Source organism: Harpia harpyja, chromosome 6 (assembly GCF_026419915.1).
Source record: "Harpia harpyja isolate bHarHar1 chromosome 6, bHarHar1 primary haplotype, whole genome shotgun sequence".
Taxonomy (NCBI): Eukaryota; Metazoa; Chordata; class Aves; order Accipitriformes; family Accipitridae; genus Harpia; species Harpia harpyja.
This window is the reverse complement of record NC_068945.1, coordinates 21,694,868-21,708,588: the sequence shown is the minus strand read 5'-3', so window position 1 is coordinate 21,708,588 and position 13,721 is coordinate 21,694,868. Positions and strand designations below refer to the sequence as shown.

Here is a 13,721-nt window from a genome sequence, read left to right as displayed (position 1 = left end):
CTCACTGAATAACTGACCCACTGGCACATGATGTGGAAAACTGCATGGGGAAAAGAGCTTGCTGCCTGGAAATAGCAACTAGAGGTATTCTTCCCCCTCTGCCAAAGTACAGAAGACTCTGGCCCCACAAAAAGCAGCCTCCAAGCAGGTGCTGCACAGTTGCACCCCTTCACACCTGCCACACCATCCACTGATAACTCTTGCAAAGATGATTGTTATATAAAGCAGAAAAAAAAAATAGCAAGAAGTAAATAACCCAGTGCTCTGCTATGTATTAAATGCACATACAACTTGATTTATGGATTATCAAATGTTGGCCAGTTCTGGTAGGAACTTGAGGTCCAGATATCCCGTTGTAAGGAACATGTGCCTTCTTCACCTTTCTCTTCAACCTTATACCTAGAATGAGCACACCTATAGATAAAACGTGGCTGGTAACAGTCTAACATACACTGTCTTTTTCCATCAACCAACTGAAGCAGAGGTACTCTAGAGCACACAGCTAACCCAGGAACAAGCATGTTTAAAGCAAATTTCACAAATTAGTTATGGAAAATAATTTTTACCATATAACATAAGAAACTAGATCTCAATGGCCCTGTCTGCACGTCACTTTGACCTGTCCAAGTTACTTTTACCCTAGCAAGCTCAGGCACTGAAAGCAATCTAACCACAGAAATTGGGGACACCATCACTAGTATCCCAGATATTAACCTGTCTCCTTTGGTAAGAGTTACAGATTGTGCTGAACTCCCTGCTACAAATACCCAAGCAGGCTTCAAGTTAATTTAGATACGTCTACAAAACCACCCCTTCTCTCTGTCCTGGTCCCACTTGTGAAGCTGCTGACTACCCAGACTATATCCCGTGCTGGGCATGGAGACCAGTCCTGCATTGCTACAAGTGCTTGATAAGGAACCCAGAAGTGCCACCAAGCACCTTCCCCAGCAAAGCAGTAGCCCTCTGCTTAATGTGAAGGAAAAAAAAAAAACACCCAAAGATTTCCAGTCGATGCCCTTTAAAGTTATGCAAGAATAGAAGACACTGACCATGTACACACATTGCTGGATAGCAGGAGATTTCAAGCAGCAATATTTTTGCCTGTAGACAAGCTCGAGTGTAAAAGCAGATAACTGTGACATTTTTCAGAGGGTCAGCCCTGCAGTGCCAGTACAGATCTGAATTTGGGAGGCACAGGGAGATGATAAAATTAGCAGGAGAGCTGCTTTCAAGTCACAGAATCTTTGTTTTGGGAGACTTGCACACTACACTGACAAATACCCAACTTCCCTGCCTTTAGCCTCATGTCCAGTGACATTATCAAGAACAAACTGGTGTTGAGAACCCTGCTTTAGGCTGAAGGAAGAAGAGATGCTGAACTGGTTATCTGAGGGCAGCTGGAAGCTATTTTGTGCTGGGGAGAATGATAAGCCACATTAATATACTCCAACATTTTAAAAGCACAATTTAATTGAAAATGCATTCCCTCAGGGAGAAAAAGCTCAAAGTGGGATTTACTTGACCAGACATTGTGGTGGCTGTTATGGTGATTAAGAAGGCCGAGATAAACTGACTGGAACATATATTGACATTAAACCCTTAAATCAAAGAAACAAACACATCATTAACAAGCAATAACTCAGTGATGGATAATAATTATAGTTAGAATGAACTGAGATCTAAATCACAGGACAAAGTGGGAATTTTGCACCCCATAACAAATATTCTGCATTTTGGATGACTCTGGTTTCACACTATTGGTAAGATGTGAGAAGTGAATTACACAGATTTTATCTTATTAATGTTTTATGTAGAAGACAGTCATAAGGCATGTGAGTCACTGAAAGCCTCAAACCAGTGTATTATACCTTCATAAATCTAATCCTTGTGCCATTTTATAGAACACAAATATTCTTAATGTCCCCAACAGTGATTCAGTCCAAGTGTGGTGGAAATAAATAGGCCTAGGACAAAACTAAACTCATTTTCCTAGTGACTTACCACCGGAATTTGAGTACAAAACCCTTCATCAGTCAGCATAATAATTCACCCAGCTTCAGCAGTGGGAGCATTTCTGTATGTCTTTGTGTTAACAGGAGAAAGAGCATTTCGATGCTGTAACATAAATGGTTCTGACCACTGCACCAAAGCTAAGCCCCCTTTGCATGCAGTGGGTTAAGGCTGTAGATTGACCATTAATTTCCTTTTCAGTGGCAATATCAGCTCCGGCAGTTCCCAACACGCTCATTCCCCCTGCACATACCGTTCCTCAGCAGCACTGGTGCTTTTCTTCCACCCCATGCCCTGCACCGGCCAGGGTGCCCAAAGGGACAAGGGGCAGAACACAGGTGGAGCAACAGGGCTGCTTCTGCTGGTACTGCTTCTGCCAAGCTCAGTGCCAGCCAGGCCATGCCCAGGCTCTGGTCACAGATGTTTGAATACCTCAGTGATGTTCTCTCCACGCCAGTAAGAGTATATAGCTAATATGAGAAACACAAGGAAATTTTTTTATTTGAAAAAAGACCCAGCACTTTCAGCTCTTAAGGAAACTGCTTCACGAACAAAGGACTCCCTTTGTGCAAGAAAAGAAACCACTTCATGTCACCTATGGGCAAGTACGGTAGATACTGGATGTAAGGGTCAGAGATTTGGAGAGATTTTGCCATGCTTTTTTCCTGTTTCAGCTATAATTTCAGCAATTCCAGAGAGCAAGGCCATAAAGATAAATTCATATTGAACAAAACTGTAGTGACCTTTAATGTGAATTGCCCTAGGGCTCCTAGGCCTTGGAGAAGATACAGAAACTTAGATTGGAAAATAGCATTCAGCTGGGAAGTCTGCCTCTTGCCAAACCTGTGATGAGCCACAAAGGCAGGGGAAAATTATATGCCCTTGAAAAAAATCACAGTTCACATGCAATCACACTTTTTTTCAATGTTAGCAGCTAAATGTTTTGCACAGTCCTTGAGTATAACCCAGTCTCTCTCAAGACCTAGCTGTAAGCAGGCTGCAGCATCCTACACCAGCTTTTGGGCACTCTCTTCTCTCACCACCCATGAGAGTCCCCATCAACCCTCAGCACACCCCTTACCCTCACAATACCAACACAAGACCTACCACACACGTTGTCTGGAGGGTCACTAAGTACGTTGCAGGCCAAGGCTAAGATGTTCACAAAAGATGATCTACAAGTCAGCTCTAGTTCTTAGGACAGCTGTGAAACACGTACCCTACGTGGCCTGGAAGTGCCCAGACACAACAGCCCCGCAAGACGTGGGGGGACAACCATGAAGTGGACACAACACTTCTGTCGGGAAGGCCTCTTTCACCAGATCTCTGCAGAGCTGATCGATTTCGCCCAACACAGAGAAAGCTTTTCTTTATCTCACATACCCACTGAAACAAAACACCACGCAAAAAGAGCCTTTAGGTTCAGCAGTCAAGCCCCAAGAGGGGCACCGCCAGCAGCCATGCTTCTGCTCCCCTGGGGCTGCTCTAAGCCTTCTCCAAACCAGCACCATGCCAGCGTGCGGCCCCCAGGCCACATACGAACTCAGCGAAGAGGCAGACCTTAGCATCTCCAGCACATACCACATCCAACAGGCTACAACAATTTCACACCAGGGCTGGCTCCCTCCTGGCCAGCTGGCAGGGAGTGCAAACAAGCCCAGGTTTGCAGAATACTGTGTGGACATACCTCGAGCCTGCAAAACCATCATCCTCAGCATTGTGCCTTCAGTCAAGGAAGTTATGTAGGCCCCATAGCTTTGCTTCGTCCTGCTAAGAGCCTCCGGCAATCCCTCCTTTATTTGTTGCTGCTTTCTATAAAAAAAGTGATTGTTACTTTTTTTGTTAAGTGTAAACAGGAATGTTTGGCATGAAAGACTATTAACTTTCATGGGGCTTGTGACTATCTTGGGATCAAAGACTCACACTATAGGCACTCAGTTACATTTTCCAACTAAATGAGAACCAAAATAAAACGCGGAATTTGAGTTAAACTTCTAATTACAGAAGATTTTTGAAACTAAAGTTAAGCATAGAATTTGGTTTTGAACTCTGAAGTTTTAGGGCTGCAAAATAGTAAATAAACTTTACTTAAAATGAATTACGACCCTCTATTTAAGGTATTTCAGATGGTACAGAGCTGACCTACTTAACATCCAAGGAAATTTATTTAGGCACAACCGGATGAAAATTTTCTTGTCAACAAAGGAAGCAGCAAATGCCACTGAAACACAAAATATGGTAAAACGCACAACTTATGATAAACAAAAATGAGCATAAGTACAATATGGGTTGGAGGTTAGAAGCAGTCAATATTGCCTTAAAAATTTTCCAGGTGCAGGGTATAAAAGTAGTTACTGACCTGCACTCTAAGTAATAGCAGGTAGCAACAGCCATATCACCATCCTGGAGGAAACTGGATTGGGAATCAGCCTCTTTTACCACCAGAGAGACACCTGCCCCACAAAGGAGATTAAGCAGGAGCTGAAGATCATCCAGGTCCCTCACCCAGGGACACAAATCTACAACGCTGAACATGAAGGGCTGGTAACAGTGTCCATTGACAGTCTACAGCTCAGCAAGGGATGAGGCAGGACAAAGAGCCACATAGGAGAGGGGACTGAAGACCACCATCCTACAGCAGAGCTCAGGAAGGGGCTAGCAGCCCCAGGCTGAGCTGAAATAACCTCCAGGTCATGGTGTGGTTGGAGGCCCCAGGTGGAGCTGGCTGGTCAGGGTCGTTAAGGCCCATTAGTGCCCCATTAGTGCCCATTAGGCATTTCCAAAGGTTGTTCTTGAGGTTATGAAGGACCATAAGCACACAGTCATGGCTCATAATGCATGAGCAATTCTGCAGAAGTAACTGAGTGTAAGATGGCTAAGAGACATGCAACAAGGGTCTGATAGCATATGTCCATACATTCTGTCTAAATATTTTTATGGTTTTAATATTTTGTACCAGCCGTAGAAACTGGTTTGCTGCTAGATGACTGTAAAAGTGACATTTAGTAAATAATTAGAAATCTTATACTAATACTATGATTGAAACAATAGACGAAAGTGTAGCCAAGCAATTAACTAGTAGAGGTAGTTACTCATAAGTCTTACAGTTCTTTGCTCTTATGACTGGATGTTCCTGTACATTAGGTAAGAATAATATTGAAGCTGACCATATGTGACGGAAACCATGTTAAGCTCCAAGATCAAAGAATAAGGATGAAGAACAAAGACTTCAAGGTCAGCCAACAGAATTTCAAATGGGTCGGTGGTCGCAAAAGCAGCCCTTTGATTCAAATGAAGAACCATTGCGCATGACCAGATGTAGGCAGTGCTATGATAATCAGTTGTAGTAAATTTTATGTATATGTATACTAATCTAATTAATATGTAATTAGTTACTCTATGTAACCTGTTTGTGCTGAAGCTGTGGCATGCACACTAGGTGGAATTATCCCCTGTGCATTCAGCGCTGCAATAAAGAATGCCTGCTTTCTAAAACTCCAAAACGAGTCTTAGAGAGTGTTCCTTTACAGGCCATGAATTTCGGTATCAGGTCTGGACCTATGAACTTTTGTAGCCTTCCCAGGTGTCTGAACTTATGCATAAACCCACTTGGCAAAACAAGGTCAAAAAGTCTGAACATCAAATAGGACAACTCTTAAGAAAGCTTGGAAGGAGGCAGATCAAAGACCACTTGGTAATTTGTGTTTAGAATTTCCTTTTTTCTTTTTTTTTTCTTTTATTTTAGGTTGTAATTTCTCTTTTCTTCATATACACTGTGTTTTCAAGCATCATCACCAAGAGGTCTCTAGTTATTTCCCTTCCCCTGGCATGGCAACAGCTTTTGAAGAATGATGATTCCAGAGGTCACTTCTGGCCTCAGCTATTCTGATTTGAAGCCATTTTGGATAATCAGCTCACAGCACTTGTAAGCAACCAATTTTCAAAGGATGGATGCTTAGAAAAATTAATGACTCCTTAGGGTTGAGTTGGAGGCATGCAAAAGCATTACCTGCTTTTGAAGGTGCAAGGATAGACTATTTCACCAGTGTCAAAAAAAAAAAATCAGGGAACTTGTTTCCTTCAGTCTGAACCTGCAAATCCCATTATGAGCCCTAAAATAACTATGCTTTAAAGTTCAGCAAATATGATTCTGACTAATTTGATGACCCATAAACAAACTGTGAACATAGGTCAAATTATCGACCAACCTATTTTTTTCCTGAACAGAACTTTATATACAATGGCCAAAAGGCTAACATGTACATTCAATTTCCCTGAGGAGTTTGCAACACAGAAGCTGGTAATTACATTATGCAACATTTTCAAAACACACTTTGTGTGTCCACAATTAACCACACAACTATGTGCATGTGCCTATAATTTTGTTCTCTGAACTGTGGTTCTTCATGGGAACCGCTGTTCTTGCATCAATGCTCTTTGCCCACAGCGAGATGAGAGGAATCTGAGTCATGAGAGGAATCTTGCTCAGGAGCTGGTTTCAGTGTCCTAGTTTTCACCCTGGATTTCCACGATCTGTGAGTTTACCAGCTGGAAGATGACAATCCCAAATAAGAAGCCAATTACGATGAAAGCAGCGGCTGCAGAGTCTCCAAAATTGTGGCCCCAAATCCTGTGCTTAACTTCATCCGGGGCACCTTCCCGCTGACCGTCTTCTCTTCCTGTGCACAGCTGCTGCTGCATCATGACAGCCAATTACTCCTATTCATCAACGCCAGTGAGAAACCCCTTGTGATTAACCTTTAAGCATGACCTTTAAAGAGCCGTGGTAAGACACACAACCTCTACTATCAGTGGGATTTGGATGCCTAAACTGATTACAGAATTGGAAATCTCTTGGGTTGCTCACAGCACCATTAGATCCTCATATTTGTTAGAAATTTGACTATGTACCTGATTCCCAGGGATTTTCACTGAGACACAGAGTTAGACATCTCAGTTTTGAAAATAGGACTTAGTTGCTTCTGACCCACACCTTATTCTGCAACCAAACCACAAAATTGTTTGATTTTTCTTTCAAATAATCCAGAAGAATAAATTGGCAGGATGAGTTCCCCTGGCATCCACCTGGTGTTCCCCACAAGACAGATGCCCATATTTTTTGAGAAGCTAATAAACAGCAAAACTGCCAGGGTTAATTGAACACTAGAGTTACTGGAAAAACCTCTGATATTAGATGCACAATTTGCTGTTATGCACAAGTACATGAACCTGAGCTAGAAAATGAAAATTAATGAAGATGGCAGGTGGGGAATACTAAAGCTGTCGAATACCTTCTGGCCTAGGTCACTCCAGGGTGCTGAGCATGGAGGTAGTGGGTATGTCCACATGCTCCCAGGCTTTTTAGGCAGGGAAATAACAGAAAGCATGGTGGCATTTTTGAGACACCACCAGGCATGCTGGCAAAGCAATGCACATGCAGAAAGGATGGAGCCCTCAGGTGCCCTGGGAGCAATGCCCGGTCTGAGGAGCGATTTCTGCCGGGATTTGCAGGGGGGGGAGGAAGGAGGAGGGAAGCAGGAGTGGAGCCATGGCTGCCACGGGGCTGCGGCACGTACCGCCGGCTCTCCAGGCCAGGCGATGCGGGAGGCCGTGCCGGGATGGATGCACGGCCGCAGCTGCATCCAGGACTGCGGTAAGTGCCTCCGAGCCAGCGCCCGGAGCTGCCACGCTGAGAAGGGCTTAGCGCCTGTGATAGAGCCAGAGTATTCAAGAAACACTGGATTTTCAAGGCTTTGCCATGTTAAGTGCAGAGCAGTTTGAGAGATGAGGCTGTAACAGAGCCCTAATTCCTTTTCGTAGTCTGGCTTCTATTTGCAAGCATAAATAGAGCCCGCTTCACTCAAAAATTTTAGTAAGTCCACCCCAGGTCCCCACTAACACAAGTCCTGGCTTGCTCTTGGCTACATATCTGTGCTGCAGCAGCATTACTGCTGTGTCCACGGCTCGGCAGGAGTTACTCCATTGCACAGGCAGACACAGACTCACAGGAGCTTCTCAAATCTTTAAAGAGCCCGTGAACAAAACTGAAAGGAAACTATTGATAATAACCAGCGTCATGGTAGGAAAATAAATAACCAAACTGTGTGGAAGAGCAGCCTTGTCAAGGGAATACATATTCTGTTCTCATATTTGTTTTAAAGCTTTAAGAGGTGAAGGTAAACATTGCAATGTGTGAGTCCTGCAAGTGTGAGTCGATCTGCATGGTGCTCACATAAGAACCTCGTGATTAGGAAACTGCATTCCCAGGGGATAGTATGTACATTTGTTAATGAGGTCTGCAATGAAGAAGGCAAATATTTCAGGTCTTGCCTGGCCTTCCAGTGGCGTTCAAGACTGAATTTGGCTGACCAGTGTTGTCCCATGTGCCGTGTATCGGTCAGAATGGCTGCATTTCCAGAGACTTCTGGAGATTGCTGTGTGGCATAGCAATTTTGTGAAAATTCATCAAGCAAGTTGGAAGCTACCTCTTCAGAGCACTGAAACGAGGGCGCTGGCGGTACTACTTAGTCAACACATATGGTACTCTGCTATGATTTCCATTTCAGAGTGTACTATCACTTATTCTCTGTTTTTCTCACAGCTGCTCACTCCCAGTGTTAGCACACCCAGAATAGCCTGCTGGCGTATAAATAGGGTTCTTCCTCTGCCGCGCATGGCAGTGCTGCAGACTGTACCGGTCCCCACTTAATTTTAAGGCAGTGTTAATGCCATTAATATCATTTTGTGTCTTCCTGTCCCCAGGAGCCTGAGACACCGCAGGTTCCTGGTGTCACTCATTCTAGGAGGTAGGACAAATGACAAAACAAATAGTTACATCCCAATTTAATCAGCAGGGAAAGCAATATCAAGAAAAAAAGATCTTATTAACTAGACAGTCTTACTAACTCCAAGCATCTACTACATGATTCTCATGAGGTTCAAAACGAGTGCTCGTCAAAGCACCTACAAAGGAGAAATATTGTCTTCAAAGAAACCCTGGGTTTTGGGCAGCACAGTTCTCCAAAGTCAAGCTTGTGGTACGTCACCACCAGATCCTGACTCCATGACCACTTTGGGCATTATCACATTTCCCAGGCAAGATTCCTCTTCAAGTTTCACTCACGTAGTTGCAGCCAGGCCCTGGTGTCCCCGGTTATTTCACTTTTCTGTCCTGTTCTAAAGTGTTGCACAGCTTCCCATGTCATTCAGTCGGGTACCTGACTCCAATCTGCTGAGACATTTCGAAGAGCAGCAGTCCCTTCACACCTTGTGCTGACAATGGAGAAGTATTATAGAGTGCAGTTATAGTAGCTAAAAGTAACAGTGCCCCAAAAGCTTAAGAGGAAAGATTAGGGTAGAGCACGGGGTGCAAAAAATTTTATTATTATAATTATTATTATTAAACAGATTCTAATAGTGAACACATAAAAGACATACCAAGAAATACTGAAGCTTCTGCTTTTTTCTCTAGCTTGATATAGAATTTCTGTTTTCAGTATGTCCTTGGAAGAAGTTTGAAACTGTGTTTTTCTCTCAAAGTGATTTTCCTTCTGCCATTTGGCAGATTCCCTGCCATGATGAACAAAGATGAAACAAAAAAATTATGAACAAATAAATAGGGGGTTTTTTTCTCTTCTGCCCTGACTTATACAACCGCTTGTGTCAGGGCATTTTTGTGATAAAAATATTTACATTCTATATTTTTATGGACTCTTGTATGATGGGATCTTGAAGTCTGGGTGGCACTCCTAAATGTCACTGTAATAGAAGGCAAATATAAATTAGAGGTGTTTAAACTGTTTTCCTCAATGTATTTTTAACCAATAATTACATTTTAACCAAAATAATAAATACCTTGTGGTCTAAACCTTCTAGTTTTCCAAACAATAAACCTGACAATCAATTTAAAATAGCTACTTGCACTGTCAGCAAAAGTTAAGATTGGATTTTTTAAAAAATAAACCACTCCAAACCAAAACATTTTCTATTTTTATCAATGGTCAAGAATTCTAATAGTTTTACACAACAAATATGCTGTCCAAAAATACTGAGAGAAATGATGGTCATGTTTCCAACCACTTGGTTAAATTAGTAATACCACACAAATGCTCCCTCTGTTGGTTGATTTTCAAGACCTATTCCAAATATCATGGTAGCATGCATTAAGAGAGTATTTTTTAATATTTTTTGGGGAAAAAAGAAACCCCAAACCAAATCTCCCCAAACCCCGAACTCTATAACCCAAATTGTGGCACGCAAGAATAATTTGTTCAAATTATTGCCAATCTGCAAAACAAGATTAATTAAATTTTAACAGCCATTAAGCCTAATTATTTGGATCCAGAACTAAATAATATTCAAACATCAGAACTCTTAAAATTTAATTTGGAAGGTTTGCAGACTAATTTTTTCTGGACCAGGAAAAGTGCTCTCTTGCAATGGAAAGAATACTGTTATTCTATTTTCTTGTGGAGTGAAAAGGCACCACTGTGTATCATTAAGAAAACAGTTCTCTATTAGCATTGACAACAATAATACTAAGGAGGAATTTGGGAGTTTTGTTTATGCACATTAAATTTCCAACAAGTAGTTCTTTAGAAGCTGGAGTGGTTTTGTGCAGTGAGGAGCCTTCCCGAGCCTAACAGTTGCCATCAAGGAAAAAAATTCTGTTTCCATGGAAACATCCGAGGTGGACCAAGCATGGATTAATCAAAATACAATGAAGCCTTTTTGCAAGGTACTAGAAAAAAATCCAGTTTAAAGTGAGCACTGCTGCTCTTTCCTTCCATTCACACTGGAAAGCATGGGAAATTCTCCCCAAATGTCTATGTGACATACAGTTTAATTAGCACGGTAAAAAGTTAGGTTTTCTTACATTTATAATTAGTGTGTGGTTCTGAACTAGGAGCCAAGGAGACATTAACATGAAAAAAGAGAGGGAGTGAAATAAATAATTTAAAATTACATTTACATTCCTCTTTTATTTGCTACTGATTGTATCAAGTGGCTCTTTTTAGGTTTAAAAAAATTTAATAGCTTTTTCTGTATTCTTAGTACTGCAGGCTCATTTCTTAGTACTGAAGGCTCATTCTGGTATTCAAAATCGAAGCTATGGGTTAGGGATTTTGTTTGTTTGTTTGTTATGATTATACATGATATTATATCATTCTCAGCTACCACCAGAGGATAATTTTCTGCCACCAGAATTTAGCTGCGAGTTCTGCCATTGCCCAGGGAAGAACAAAAGAGACTATGTAAAAGCCAGCCTCCCTTCACCAATGTTCTCAACAAAGAAAAACAACAACACCGCTCCATTTTTATAAGAGCACTTCCACTGAAGCTGTTCTTTTGTCAGTTCTTTGCATTAGCAAAACAGACACTTTTTTTAACGATGTCTGAAGTTTTTTACTAATTACTCTATTATTGGAAGATGTTAAAAAAATACTCTGAAGGTGTAAGAGCAGCACACAATAATTACAATAGAAACCAACAATGATGTCAAATGACTGTAAACCCTCCATTTGTACACAACATGATACTAATGTCAGAGACACAAAATGCACTTCCACTTCTAATCCTACCTTGGAGTGAGGCTCTGCTCTGAAAAATTGCCAGCAATAACATTGGCAGGGTTCCACTTTTGTGTTTTTCAAAGGTTTGCTAGCAAATACACTCACAGATTTTGTTCCTCTTTATTTTATTACTTTCCAGCAGGGATCTGAGAATCAAGCTGGGTTTTCCATCTCCAGCATCACCATTAGTAATAAAAGCTATGTCGGCCAAATTATGATCACAATAATCTGTGTGTAGTCCCTCTGTTATTAAGAGATTTGCTCAGACATTACTTGGTGAAGAAGTCCCCGATTGGCAAGCGGCACACGTGGATACCTTGGTGCACGAGGATGAGCGCTACGGGCTCCCACAGGTTTAAATGAAGTAGAAAGCAGCAAATGCTTCATTTCTGTCATTCAGGCGGGCAGGTATGACCCTGAATACACAACAACTCGGCTCGTGCAACCACGCACCGCAGCAGCACATCGTAAGAAACAGATTACAGTCAGTTATTACTTATATTCCAGAAATGTTAATAACATGCTAGATATCGTCTGGGCAGATAAGCCGGCAGAGCTGCGTTCAGGGCAGTTTAGGGGCACGCAGACCCCACTACGCATGTGGCGGTGGTATGTGCAGGAGGCACCGCAGGGGACCAGGAGAAGTTGCCCAACACAAGTTCAGGTGAGTCTTTGCAAGGGCACGGGCATGCCGAGCAGTGCAGATGTCCACACCAAGGTGCCAGCCATGGGAGCTAGGGACATATGGAAACACAGCTTCCACTCTAGTGAAAACATGGCCACGGGTCTAGGGCACGGGGAGGAATTAACTCTTAAAGAACTGCAGGAGAGGCTGGCACACTCCCATTGCTGGCGGCTGCCCTCCTAGCCCAGCTGCCAAACTGGTCTGGAGGGGCAAGAGGAACCCCAGCATGGGCAGGACCAGCACAGCTGGCTGGAGGGATGGGCAAGCCACATGGCAAACACAAACCGTGTGGCCAAGCAGCGTGGGCTCCATGTGGGGCTGCATGTGCTGGGTGACACAGGGGCTGGGAAGCGTAAGGAGAGGTTTTGGGAGGCCGGGTGGAAGCAGGTTTGGGAGGTTTCCCTGTGCCCCCTTTAGGCACTGTCTCCAAGAGCTTGCAGACCCTTGTCCTTAGCTCTGCCTGCTCCACCCCACGTGCCTCCACCAGCCCACCTCCCTCAGAAGCTGCTCCCTCTCCCACCAGCCCTTTCCCCTCTCTGTAGGGGCACACTGAGCCTTTGCGGCTACTGCTACACCACTGAGATGGAGGGGCTGAACCTGAGATGATCGCCAGGGAAGGGGAGAGGTGGCCCTGGGGACCACCCTCAGGAGCCTGGCACGTGGCTTCTGCTGTCCCCACAGGGCTAGGTCCCTGCTGGGTGGCCGATGGCCAACTCCAGCTCTCCCAACTTGCACGAAGCAGGTGGTCTCCTGCCCCCCAGCAGCCTGCAAAGAGGAGGAAAGGTTTTATTTATTAATTCTTTGGCTTCTGTCTGAATCAGATTGAGACCAATTTCTTTCCCCCAATATGATTTCTTCCCCTGCACCCCCATCTAGTAGAAAGTGCTTTGGGTCGAGCAGCTCTTCACAGAATTGACCTCTTTTTCTGGCCTTTTTCAATATAAATATGCCTAAAACGGCAAAATCACTAAGAAGGCGCAAGGAAAGCCCACAGGTACTTGCCCCCCTTCCCCACCAGCTCCGCTGACGCAGACACCACCTTGTACCGCGCAAGCCTGTGTCAGAGCTGGCAAAAGTTAGCCAAAGCCACGGCGTTAGGCTAACAAACCAGCATTTCCTAGTGCGACTTCTTTTCACCGGGAAATTTTGACTGGCCCTGGTGGAAACAGCCCTTCAGAGCAAACACCTCCCTACGACGGAGCAAGGGAAATTCAGAGAGAAGAGGCTGGAGAAGTAACTTTCTCCTCGCTACCCACGCCATTACCCCGCAGGCTAACAGAAGACTTTTTCCTAAAGGCAGACACGACCTCCCTCCACATTTAACGCTTCAAACACCGCCTCCTTTCTAACCCCACATCCCATACCCCCGCAGCGCAGGGATGGGGAGGAGCCGCCCCCCTCACTCGGGTGACAAGGGACATCTAGTGGCATCGCGGCACACGGCGCCCGGCTCA

The 13,721-nt window shown here is 43.7% G+C and overlaps 1 long non-coding RNA gene across 1 annotated transcript; it reads right to left on the bottom strand.

Moving 5' to 3' along the window:
* Positions 1-8,838: 8,838 nt before the first annotated feature.
* LOC128143282 (uncharacterized) lies at positions 8,839-12,061 on the bottom strand. Its single transcript, XR_008235709.1, has 3 exons — positions 11,899-12,061; positions 9,448-9,768; positions 8,839-9,282 (listed from the first exon to the last, which is right to left on the bottom strand). It is a non-coding gene; the product is annotated as an uncharacterized LOC128143282 (long non-coding RNA).
* Between the last annotated feature and the right edge of the window lie 1,660 nt (positions 12,062-13,721).